This window comes from Eschrichtius robustus, chromosome 1 (assembly GCF_028021215.1).
Source record: "Eschrichtius robustus isolate mEscRob2 chromosome 1, mEscRob2.pri, whole genome shotgun sequence".
Classification (NCBI taxonomy): domain Eukaryota; kingdom Metazoa; phylum Chordata; class Mammalia; order Artiodactyla; family Eschrichtiidae; genus Eschrichtius; species Eschrichtius robustus.
In genome coordinates this window covers 121,314,056-121,327,719 of record NC_090824.1, presented here as the reverse complement: position 1 = coordinate 121,327,719, position 13,664 = coordinate 121,314,056, and the positions used below count along the sequence as shown (strand labels likewise).

At 38.3% G+C, this 13,664-nt stretch overlaps 1 non-coding gene across 1 annotated transcript; it reads left to right on the top strand.

Moving 5' to 3' along the window:
* The first annotated feature begins 13,171 nt into the window (after positions 1 to 13,171).
* On the top strand, positions 13,172 to 13,278 carry LOC137754377 (U6 spliceosomal RNA). The gene has a single exon (XR_011071836.1). It is a non-coding gene; the product is annotated as a U6 spliceosomal RNA (small nuclear RNA).
* The last annotated feature ends 386 nt before the right edge of the window (positions 13,279 to 13,664 follow it).

The window sequence follows — 13,664 nt, the reverse complement described above, 5'->3', positions numbered from 1 at the left end:
ACTTCACCAAGGAGTTTGAATGCAATCCAGAAGGCAGTGAGGGTGACTAAAGCTCACTTGTGGTTTTAAAAGATAAGTTCACACATGTAGAGTCATGAGGTGGACTTCACTGCAGGCTTTAAGGGAATTGGAGAAGACAGAGATAAAGCTTTTTAAAAAAAAAAAAACTATAAATAGAGTGTGTCAAATACTGTTCTAAGTGTTTTTACAAACATCAACTCATTTAATCCTCATAACAACCTTCTGAGGTCAGTACTAATAGTCTCCCTATTTTATAGATGAGGGAACTGAGGCCCAGAGAGGTTAAGTAACCTGTCCTAGGTCACACAGCAAATAAGTGGTAGAGGCAGGATAAAAGCCCCAGGCAGTCTGGCTCCAGCGTTTGTGCTTAAAGCTATTCTGTTAAGTTTCCTGTGTTGGGCACTGGGTCCAGTATGCAGTTCATGGTAAGTGCTCAGTAAAAGTTGGCACAGAGCTAACCTCCGAGTGCTCTCTCGTCTCTCAATAACTGAGCTGCCTTGTTAGTGTCATGCCATCATCTATCTCCCTTGTCACACCTGCTAGAGGTCAGGGAGGAGAACAAGTAGCACCCACTTTTCATTTTTTCTCTTTAGTGTGTATTCACCTTCCATTTACAGTGTGTGAAATGGTGTCAACAAGGCAGGTTGTGGGCCTTCAGTGAAGAAATTTAAATATACATATTTTTATATTTATATGTAGTTTTTGGTCAATAAATGTTTTTTAATTTTGTGAGCTATCTTTTGAAAGAAACCCTTCCAACTACTATAGAACACTTTTGACATGAGTCTGTAAAACTGATCGAGACAGTTTGCCAAAGCTGCCAGTCTTAATTAATGACTTACCATAACCTCCAATTTTATTAGGTCTATATTTCTAGTATATTGGTACATATATTAATGACTGGCCTGTGAATAAACTGACAGTTTTAAAATGACACAAGATAACTCGTTTTCTTATGGGGAATTCACTTGTGCCTTGAACTTAGAGTAAAATGATTATTAGTTCAGTAAATTATGACTCCAATGTTCTTATGATCACCTTAGCAATAGAAAAACTGTCTAGATTTTATTTCTTGATGAAATCCTACTTTGGACGAGTCTCTCTGGTTATTCTCATGCTCTAGGAAGTAGGACAGTTGCCGTCATGGTCATAAACTTTTCAAGCAGAAAAATATTCACTGGGGGTCTGCTGGTTTCCTGTATTAGTAATATCCAAACCTCTACAGTATTTTCCAATATCCTAAAGAATGTGTTAAAATATATATTAAACAAAATTTTATTAAGCAAAATTAATTTGAATTCTCTTTAATTTTTAATAAAATGCATATAGAACATTTTATAGTGAGACAGGATATTAATAAAATAATGTGAATTTCATAACAAAAACAAAAAGTAGTTGGATGGTCTAGTGTCTAATTGGAAACAATTTGCATCGTTCCCCCAAAGAAGACACCACATGAGCCATGTTTTTTATGCATGTATGACAGGCAAAGTCTGGCTAAGATACGGTGGTAGAAACAAAAAGTGGTGAGTTACTGCTGAGTTACAATCTTTTCCAGCCCTTTCTTCCCAAATTCACTGTCTTTCTTTTTTTTATAAATTTATTTATTTATTTATTTATTTATTTTTGGCTGTGTTGGGTCTTCATTTCTGTGCGAGGGCTTTCTCCAGTTGCGGCGAGTGGGGGCCACTCTTCATCGCAGTGCGTGGGCCTCTCAGTGTCGCGGCCTCTCCTGTTGCGGAGCACAGGCTCAGCAGTTGTGGCTCACGGGCCCAGTTGCTCTGCGGCATGTGGGATCTTCCCAGACCAGGGCTCGAACCCGTGTCCCCTGCATTGACAGGCAGATTCTCAACCACTGCGCTACCAGGGAAGCCCTCACTGTCTTTCTGAAAGGTGAACTTTGAAATTAATGTGAAAAACTCAAAGTAGCAGTGAAAATAATATACAGAGCTGAAAGTTTTCATTTGAAATTAACCCAGACAGTCTGAACCAGACCTACAGCAAGTCAGTCAAATCTGTGGGAGTTACATTGTGTTTGAGGGTTACTCCCAAAGGCCCAGCATAATTCAAGGCTGATTTTCCCTTAGGGCTGACAAAGGATAGCTTGTATTTCTTGCCAGTTGGAGTGACGCCACCATGTGGCAATAGCATAAGCACAGTTTACAAGTCCCTCAACCAGGCCACTTCAAAATGAGACACTTGACAGGTTTTTTTTTCATTTGACATTACGTACATTGTTTAAAATTTTGTACAGAGGAGAGAGTCAACTTATATTTTTATACTATAGGATTTCAAATTAGTATATTTCAAATTCACATAAGATGTGAAAGTGTTGTGTTTTTATATAGTCATATGAAGAGTGAGTGATTAAAGGATGTTCTTTTGGAGCTAGTTAGCCTGGACTCAATTCCCAGCTCTGCTACTTACTCTCTGAATAGTTTTGGGCAAATTACTCAACACTTCCAAGTCTCAGTTTTCTCCTCTGGAAAATGGGGACAGAACTGGTACCTATCATAATGGATTGTTGTGAGGATGAAGTGAGTTACTGCAAATAAAACGCTTAGACCAGTGCCTGGCACAGAGTAAGTCATCTAGAAGTTTTTTGTTGTTGCTTTTCTATTAGTATTATTAAGCTGGAAGAGACTTTGATAAGTCATCTGATTCATCTTTCCAAATCCATTCAGGGTGCTCCCTAAACCAACTCATGAGAGATCAACATCAGTGACCAAGCTAAGGGAACAGACCACAGCTACTTTTTTTTTGAATCATTTTATTTTACCTGATATCTCCAAAACATTATCATTTTGACTTGTTTTTTTGTTTGTTTCATTTTGTTTTTTTTTTTTAAGTGAAGTATAGTTGATTTAAAATGTATTAGTTTCAGGTGTGCAGCACAGTGATTCAGATACGCACATATATATACACACATATATATGTGTGTGTGTGTGTACATATTCTTTTACAGATTTTTTTCCCTTATGGGTTATTACAAAATATTGAGTATAGTTCCCTGTGCTATACAGTAGGTCCTTGTTGGTTATCTATTTTATATATAGTAGTAGTTACATGTTAATCCCAACCTCCTAATTTATCCCTCCCCTACCCCTTTCCCCTTTGGTAACTATAAGTTTGTTTTCTATGTCTATGGGTCTGTTTCTGTTTTGTAAATAAGTTCATTTGTACCATTTTTTTTTTTAGATTCCACATATAAGCGATATCATACGATATTTGTCTTTGTCTGGCTTACTTCACTTAGTATGATAATCTCTAGGTCCACCCATGTTGCTGCAAATGGCATTATTTCATTCTTTTTTATGGCTGAGTAATATTCCAGTGTGTGTGTGTGTGTGTGTGTGTGTGTGTGTGTGTACCATCTCTTCTTTATCCATTCGTCCAGAAACCACTTTTTACAATTTAAAAGCCAGTACCATACCTTGAGATGATTGTTTTAAAAGAAATCAAAATAACTTCAATGTCTTTGTGTCAGATTATATCCCTTAAATGCTCAGTGACAAATGACTAAGCTTCAGCATTTTAACTCTTCCTGTGAAATCTATTCTTATAGAAAGACACCTCTCAAATTTTAATGTATATGCAAATAACCAGGGACTCTTGTTAAAGTGAAGATTCTGAGTCAGTAGGTCTGGATGGTTCCTGATATTGTTGCATTTCTTACAGGCTCCCAAATGATGCCAATACTGTTGGCCTACAGAGCACACGTTGAGTAGCAGCTCTCTAAATCACTAAAACTCATGTCCATTTCCACTTTATTATTATCTTCCCCTGTCACTCAGCAAAACATGGTAAGTTAATCACAAGGCAGAGCAAAGCCATAGGAATCAAGATAATACACTGTGTAGTCTTCACTTTCTCTAGACAACTTAACCTTCATCTTTTGCCATGGCAATGACTACAAATGTAAGGGAATGACAAGTGCCTAACAGAGCTAGGAAAAGTGTGGAAAGACCAAGTTTTATCACAGTTGAGTTCTACCATGCCAGAATTTCCAGAGAATAGGAAATAGTGTAAGTCACATTATGTAGAAAAGCCTCATATGTGAGAAGCAGAAGGGGCAGTGCAAAGCCCACAGAAGTGTAAAATGGGGGTGCTATCATCCTGGAGACCTCACAGGGTGTGAGAATCACATGAAACGTCCTTAAAAGTGCTTTCTAAACTACTCAAAAGGAAGTGAAGGGTTTTATTATTTGTAAAGCAATGCCCCAAATATCGTAACTTTAAAAAATTCTTTGGAAATTTGCATAAGCTTATCTAAAATCAAATAGTTATGACTTAGGCAAACAAGATGCACTTTTATTGTCAGAAATTAGAAAATTACAGATCAAGAAATGTGGTATCATAGAAAAGACCCCAGAAGTTGAGAGTTTCTTGGGGAACCTATTGTGAGGTTCTGACAGCATAAACTCTCACCAAATAAACAGTTTAAATAATTTCCAGAACCTAAAAATATATCCTTAACAACATCTACATGCTTTTTTTAAACCAGATATATAAAACAGCTGCAATATTTTATAGTCAGTAAAATCACATTTTAGTAGAAGAAGAAATTATAAGTATGTATGGAAAAAGCTAGAAAGATACGCAATAAAATGTTGAGAAGTTAACTCCAATGGTGATTTTTTCTTTTTGCTTAACTGTACTTTGTCATATTCCATAATCAATGCATATTATTTTTGTAATATGGGGGGTGGTGGAACAGAACCAAATTTTACTTAAAAAAAAACATGTCCTGAAAGTGAATAAAGTATTTTAAAAGTTTACTGTTTAGCAACTGAAAACCTTATATAGAAAGACTACAGTTCATGATACACCTTCCTCCACTTACTGCTATTGGCCAAACTTTTGAAAATATAATTTGGTTCCTTTTTAAAAAAACAAATACCAATATCCAGAAAAGGACTTTAGGCTTCTGAGAATTTTCCCTGCTAATAATTAATTCCATGCGTTCTTTGGCTTCTAAATTACTCTGAGGAAAAACTGAAATAGAGAAGAACCCATTCCGTTCATGTCTGCATTCTTGTGGCTCCTGTCTTTCCATTTCAAGTGCATGGGGGCCTTCAATATGGAATTTCTTAACTTTTTTGACTCTAGAAACATTTCCGAGAAGCACTTGCAAGAAAACTGCTTCAAATTGGAATCCTTCCACTCGGGTACAATCATGCAAACAGCCGGCAGAATTTATTTAACCTTCAGCCAACTGCTCAACCAACTTGAAATTATTGATAGCCCATCAGCAGTGATCAAGATGGAGAGGCTAAATGAAGAGGTGCTTTTTTTTTTTTTTTTTTTACAAGAGAACCATTGAGCTGGTAACAGGACTTGAAATGCCGTGTCAGCTCAGCTCGCCTGGTCAGGGAGCTCAGCTGCTGGAGGGAAATAAAACTGTTCAGTTACAGCCGCCCTCCAATCAGTCACAGGGGTAATGGTGTTTGGCTTCAGTCAGGTTGTACGTCAGCAAATATACATCTCTTAGACAGCCCCTAAGAGTGCCTTAAGATCATGCTTATTGTTTTTTATAGATTGGGGTCAGATGCTGATAGATGGTGGTCATAGGCCACTGAAATAAATTTTACCACGTTCAGCAGGTAAAGTTAATCTCAATCCTGGAGAATGAAAGAGCCATTTTGATAGAATATTCATTCCATTGACAGTGATGGGACATTTTTCCTCTGTTAATGTCTGGTGTAGATCATGTGAAAGTAGATATCCTCGCCTCCCCACTCTCCCAGCCCTGACTGTATGAAGTCCACCTGCAGAAAAAGAGACCTCAGGAACAATCTGAGAGATTCCCTAAGATTGAACTTGAAAGAGGGAGTTTGGTTGAAGGAGCTCTCCAGGGGGCTGAACATACCATAGCTCTACCCTGCGGTGGTCAGAGTGACACAGGAATCAGAGAAAGAATTAAAGAACCACTGGCTGTTACATTGAATTATTGATTATCTTTAGTCCAGAAAAGATTGGAAGCAGCATTCAGGGGTCACTAAGTCATGGATGGGAAATACGTGGCACGAGGGCAGCCCCTCTCTGCCAAGTCTGTCACACGTCAGCAATCAGACACAGTACCCTTTTGCCATGGAGCTCAGATGAAGCTCAGAATCTCAATCTAACATTACAGGCACTCAGATTAAAATGAGTTTGCCACCATCCCACTAAGTCTTTAAAATCTAGAAATCTGCCTTTAAACGTTCAAAGAAATACGAGTCCTCTACAAGTTTCCCAAAGGACGATGAGAGGGTAGTTCCAGGATTAGAGCACATGAGAAACAGAGAATATGACAGGGTCTGCGAGAGATTTTTTTTGGGGAATGATAAATGAAACCCAGCAGAAACAGGACACAGTGCTGTTCATTGGAGAAATGAGGGGACTTTTTCAAAGGATTGGATCTTCTTATCCCTGGTCCAAGAATCAGCGAGATTCATGGATCCGAGTCATGTGCCTATAAGAGCCTCTAAGAGCTATTCTTCATTAGAAACTCTTAGAAAGTATGAAGGAGGGGAAGGGAAAGAAAAGTACTAGAAGAATGTTAACCTCAGAGTGACTGCATGCTTACTGTTGTGGCAGATATAATTAAAGAAACCAACCCTTCGCCAGTGACTTCAGCCCTTGGGAGACCTGCAGTAGAACATGGGACTTTTCTCATCTCCCTGGCCTACTGCCTCATTTATCAGACTGGATTCCTCAGAAAGTATGACTGAGAGCCTACTTGGGAATGAAAAAAATAATTTCTCATTTTCTTAATTCAGGGAGAGTAGGTCTTTGTTTAATTAACTTGTTCACCTTCTTGTGTTGCACTTTCTTGAGGGCAGGGTGTTGCTCACGTATCTCAGTGTCCCAGAGGTAGCGAGTACCCAGTCCAGTAAAAACAGTGAATACATCATTTAGCACCTTCCTTTCAGAGTCTGCTCTCTGAATTTTTAGTGTAGTGTACCTTATGTAGGCCAATTTCTGCATCTAGGCCAAAGAAAGTATCTATACTAAGTTCATATTCCCCCAAAAAACCAAGTGACTAGACTGTCCTAGAATTTGAAAAATCAGTTTTTGATATTTTGATTCACAATTCTGTAAGCACAGAAGAATTCACAATTATTCTGCAAGCACACGGCTAAAAGAATAGGGATAATGAGTATTAAGATGTTAATTATAAACATTTTGTTAGGGAGAGGATTTGAAACTCTGGTTACAAAGGTTTAAGTTTTATGCAATACCAGACTCTGCCCCTCTAACAAATCTTGCTGGGTAAGATTTTCTATATATTAATTAAGTTAATATTATATCATTAATTGGTTTTAAGGCAATTTTTAAAAACAGGCCTCGTTTCTCCTGTCCTTTCATACTGGGAGAAATATATAATGGATAGGAACCAACCTGGATTGCTCCGGTCTGAACTCAGATCAGGTAGGACTTTAATCATTGAACAAACGAACCTTTAATAGTGGTTATACCACAGGGATGTGCTGATCCAACACCAAGGTCGTAAACCCTATTGTCGATATGAACTCTAAAATAGGATTGCGCTGTTATCCCTAGGATAACTTGTTCCGTTGATCAATTTTTTGGATCAATAAGTGATAGTATATTTTGACTAGTAAGTCTAGACTTTAATCATTCAGAGGCTTTTTTGTTCTCCGAGGTCACCCCAACCAAAATTGTTAACCCATGTGAAAATGTTATTATCCTTTGGTGGTTTAGTTAGGTTTCTGGAGTTAATCAATTAAAGCTCCATAGGGTCTTCTCGTCTTATCTTATTATTCCCGCCTCTTCACAGGAAGGTCAGTCTCACTGACTGAAAGTAAGAATTCCCTGGCAGTCCAGTGGTTAGGACTCTGTATACACTCTCACGGCCGAGGACCTGGGTTCAATCCCTGGCCTGGGGTTCAGTCCCTGGTCAGGGAACTAGGATCCCACATGCCGGGCAGTGCAGGCCCCCCCAAAAAGTAAGAGACAGTAAAACCCTCATGTGCCCATTCATACACGTCCTTATTTAGAGAACAAATGATTATGCTACCTTTGCACAGTCAGGATACAATGGCTGTTTAACAGTTGTCACTGGGCAGGCAGTCCCTCGAATACTAGTTATGCTAGAGGTGATGTTTTTGGTAAACAGGTGGGGTTTATGTTTGCCAAGTTCCTTTTCCTTTTTTTAATCTTCCCTTGGGTGCATGCCTGTGTTGGGTTAACAGCATACTTAATAATTTAATGTTGAGTTGTGTTTGTTTGCAGTTAACTAGCAGTATAATATCAGTTACTGATGTAAGCTTATGCAAGGAGAAATAGTTCTTGTTACTCATACTAACATAATTGCTTCTATTGGTTAATAGATTAGTCCAGTCCAACTAGGAGATGACTTGCTTATTGTTGATATTAAGGTGAAGTTATTGCTCAGGTTGAACGCTTTCTTAGTTGGTGGCTGCTTTTAAGCCAATATGGTGTTGTTTATTTTTACTCTCTAGATAAGGTTGTATCTAAAAAGGTGTACCTTTTTTTTTTTTTTTAATAAATTTACTTATTTATTTATTTTTGGCTGCATTGCCTCTTCGTTGCTGCACGCGGGGTTTCTCTAGTTGCGGCAAATGGGGGCTACTCTTCGTTACGGTGTGCAGGCTTCTCACTGTGGTGACTTCTCTTGTTGTGGAGCATGGGCTCCAGGCACATGGGCCTCAGTAGTTGTGGCATGCGGGCTCAGTAGTTGTGGCTCACGGGCTCTAGAGCGCTGGCTCAGTAGTTGTGGCGCACGGGCTTAGTTGCTCCGTGGCATGTGGGATCTTCCTGGACCAGGGCTCGAACCCGTGTCTCCTGGATTGGCAGGCAGATTCTTAACCACTGCGCCACCAGGGAAGTCCCAAATGGTGTACCTTTTTAAATTAACATTTAAAAATACATTAAAGTTTATAACATTTTTTGCTAATTTTTAAAGTTGAACTAAGATTCTTTTCTTGGACAACCTGCGGTCACCAGGCTCATTAGTCTTGTCACCTCTGCTTATAAACCTTCACACTACTTTGCTACATAGATGAGTTTGTTCTACAAACTGTTCATAAGTAGCTCATCTGGTTTCGGGGTATTTAGCATAAGTTCTTTTTGTTAAATGTTTACTATGCAAAAGGTAAAAGGGGTAAACTTTGCTTTTTATTACTTGTAATGCTTCTTTCATCGTTCCCTTATGGTGCTTTCTCTATAGCGCCAAAGGTGGTTTTAAATTTCTATCTCCTATACTTTAAATGCTGAGTGAATGATTTATTTAATTTGCTCGTGTTAGTAAAATTTGTGGAGCTTTCAGCTAGATTTGTTCAAAGTATTCATAGATTATGAAATCCCCTAGGTGTAAACAAGGAGCTTTTATTTAAGCTATGCTTTGATTGATCCAAGCACACTTTCCAGTATGCTTACCTTGTTACGACTTGTCTCCTCTCATATAGTTGGTGTTTGTTAACAGGTTATAGAAAGTTGTTATAATACCTGAGGAGGGTGACGGGCAGTGTGTGCGTGCTTCATGGCCTTGTTCAACTAAGCACTCTATTCTTTTTTTTTTTTTTTGAGTCTGATGGCTTTGATTCTGAACTCCCTGTCTTTTTAACAAGGAAATGTTTGGTTTTTTTTAACTAATAGACTTTTACTTTTTTTTTTTTAAGTATTTGTTTATTTATTTATTTATGGCCGTGTTGGGTCTTCGTTTCTGTGCGAGGGCTTTCTCTAGTTGTGGCAAGCGGGGGCCGCTCTTCATCGCGGTGTGCGGGCCTCTCACTGTCGTGGCCTCTCTTGTTGCGGAGCACAGGCTCCAGACGCACAGGCTCAGTAGTTGTGGCTCACGGGCCTAGTTGCTCCGCGGCATGTGGGATCTTCCCAGACCAGGGCTCGAACCCGTGTCCCCTGTGTTGGCAGGCAGACTCTGCCAGGGAAGCCCAAGCACTCTATTCTTAAGTTACTACTAAATCCTCCTTTGTATTTTAGTTGTCATAGAAACTTTCGTGTGTGAGAAATATATTCTTGAAATAGAATATATTCTTCCCATCCCGCAGGTTACCCCTTGACCTAACTTTTTATATATAATATTTATGCTTACTTTTATTCCTTCTTAGGGTTTGCTGAAGATGGCGGTATATAGACTGAATTAGCAAGGGTTGGTGAGGTTTATCGGGGTTTATCGATTCTAGAATAGGCTCCTCTAGAGGGGTGTGAAGCATCACCAAGTCCTTTAAGTTTTAAGCTGCTGCTAGTAAATACTCTGGTGAATAATTTTGTTATTATAATTATTTGGGTTTAGGGCTAAGCATAGTGGGGTATCTAATTCCAGTGTTGGTCTTAGCTGTCATGTAATCAGGAAACACTAAAGTCACTTTTGTAGTTTATTTTTATTGTAGCTGTGGCTTTTTACGGCTCAGTTAGAATTTAACTTCATTTTTTATTACTCTCTAACATGCTTTACCGCGGTTTCCTATTAATTTGGGTCAATCGTATGACTGCGGCGGCTGGCACGAAATTTACCAACCCTAGATAATATAAGTTAGTGAAACTTTCGTTGATGGCTTAATTTTTATCACTGCTGTTTCCCGTTGGGGTGTGGTTAAGCAAGGCATTTTGAGCTACTTCTGTTACTGTGCTTGATACCTGCTCCTTTTAATCTTAATGATTTAGAGGGCATTCTCACTGGGGTGCACACACTTGCGTGTGTAATTTTATTGCAAACTAATAGAAAGGTTATAGAGTTAATAAACTCATCTAGGCATTTTCAGTGCCTTGCTTAAGGTTTTAAGCTCCATTAGCAGGTTGTGTTTATATAGTAAAGTAATGTATATATAGTTTTGTGTGATTTATGTTAGATTTAGTGTTAAAATTTTAATAAAAATGGCCAATAGATCTAGGGAGATGTCTGTCTATATGAGTGGTATATATCTAAGTAATTCATTGGTATAATTAGGGTTTATTTGCTAGGTCTGTCTTACTTTGAGCACTGAAATGTTCATGCTTTGTTGGATAGATTAATTAAATTTTATGTATTTATATGTTTTTGTGTTGTATGGGGGGTTTGGCATGGCCTTATAGGCAAGTAGAGCATAGGATTTAAGTGGGACGTGAGGGGGGTTTGAAGGATAGGGATAATAAAAATGTACTCTATGATGTTCCAATAAGAAAAATGTACTACAGGATATAAAGGAAAATTCTGTTCTGAATTAGTCTCAATTATAGACTTTTTTAAAATGCCCTTTAAAAGTTTTTTTTAAATAATGAAAATTAATCCTTAATGAAGTCCTGCCAAACAGAGGTCCTAGAGGGCCTTCTTTTGATGAATAAATTAAAGATTTTTAATTCACTAATTTAATGGTTTCCTTGCCACTTCTGAAGGAAAGAATTGGCATCTAATGCAACCTTATGTAACCTGTAGTGCTCAGCAAGTGGCTTGAACAAATCTGACATTCGGGAAATAGCTACTAAATAGATGCTTGTAAGGGGTTTGAGAACCACTTGCTCCCTTGAGTAAACATTTCTTCCATATTTTTCATTTTATGAGGTAATTGCCACTTTTTTTAGCCACTGCAGAATTCAGTTTTAGTCCAACCCTTGAAAGAGTGATTATAAATTCCAGATAAGTGGGATCCACCTTCACACAGTTTTACTCAACTTCAAAATGTGGCACTATAGGACTTCCCTGGCGGACCAGTGGTTAAGACTCCACGCTTCCAACACAGGGGGCATGGGTCCCATCCCTGGTCGGGGAGCTAAGATCCCACGTGCTGCATGGGGCAGCCAAAAAAAAATATTTAATAAAATGAAATGTGGCACTGTAAATTGAGAGCCTTAAAAATATGTTTACCTTTCACCCAGTAATTTCTCTTTTAAAAATAGTAAATAATAATGGATTATGTAAAGATTCAGATAAAAGAATATTCATTACTGGGAAGCAACCTAAATGGCCAAGTATGCCTTTAGTGGAATAACATTTAGCCTTTAAAAATGGCCTTATAGATAATTATTTAGTGACTTGGAAAGATAATAATATATTAAGACTTTTTTTAAAATAAGGCTCAAGTTGACCCAGCAGAGGTTGGCAGATTGAGCGATGGATTAAGAGAATGAGGTTTCTCACCATCAGAAAAGAGAGTTACAAATATGAAAAGAGGGAAGGTTAGAATTAACTCTGCAGTATTGGACTGGAATTGGCAATATTGTGAATTTATGGCTTTCAGTATGCATAAACATAAAACCAAATATAAATGTAAATGTATATGTATTATACATAATGTATCTTTCCCTGAGTGTCTGGGAGCATCAAGATTCCAATAGCAATAAGCACACCACTTCCTAAGTCTTAAAAGACCTCTCCATTAAAAAGAACCTCCACGAAAAAGAAGCAGGGCTTCTTGGAAAAATGGCTGATTCCAGGGCTAGAGCAGGGAAGTACACAATATGCCTGGAACATCTTGTACCAGAAAGTAAGGCAGTGCTCAAAGAATAGTATAGACAGGTCACTAGGACATGGAAGCTAGCTTTCAGGGATTCCCATTGGCTAAATATGGGACAATTTCATGGTCAGAATAATTAATGGCAGTAATAGAAATAGACAGTAATAGGAAACAATAGAAATCCATGGATCCACACTGATATAAATGAATGAAGAAAAATCTCTTCTTTATAATAGAATGTCAACTACCAAGTGTAGAAGAAATAATGGATTTAGAAAATCACCATTTGGTAGCTATCATAGTAATAATAAATTTAGTTAAGAAACATCAAGAAATGCTAAAACTAGTGGAAGAGATTTGGTTGGAAAATGGGATATATGTATGATCTCGGAGTATCTCCATGCAAAATATTTACTACTTACAAAGGAAAAACAAGTAATTTTATAGGGAAAAACCTACCATACATTACCAGTGACAAAAGTTAATGTCACCAGTAGTGGAGAAATCAAATAGTATGCCATCTTATAAAACGCAGCAAGAGAGCACAACATTCCTTTGTGATATTCCTGCCAAAGATGCATAATCATGAGGAGACATCAGACAAAACCAAATAGAGGGACAGTTGACAAAACAACTAACCTGTAATCTTCACATATGTCAAGGTCATAAAAGTCAAGTTAGGACTGAGGTTAGGACTTCCCCAAGGTACATGAAGAGTTAAGAATATATGTAATGTGCTTGCTTTGGCGGCACATATACTAAAATTGGAACGATACAGAGAAGATTAGCATGGCCCCTGTGCAAGGATGACACGCAAATTCATGAAGCGTTCCATATTTTAAAAAAAAAAGAATATATGTGATCACAGTGGCCAGCACATGTAGCTCAGTTTACACAGACCTGTGGATGCATCTTATAAAACTTCGGGATGTTACCAAAACTCAGGTCCGGCTGTTCACTGCTCAAAAACCAATACTCAAGAGGCAGGTGTTGGTAGAAAGGAAAGTTTGCTTTATTTATGAGGCTGGCAACTGGGGGAGAAGGCAGACTCACGTCCAAAGACCAATTCCCCCCTGCCGGCCAGTGGGCAAGAGCTTTTAAAGGAGAGTTTCACGGGTGTATAGATGGAGAGAGGCGGCTACGTGTAGAACAGCATAGTCTGCTCTGACGATCGTCTTGAAATTAGTCATGCAGGGGTCTGATCAGCATCATGTCTGATTGTTTTAA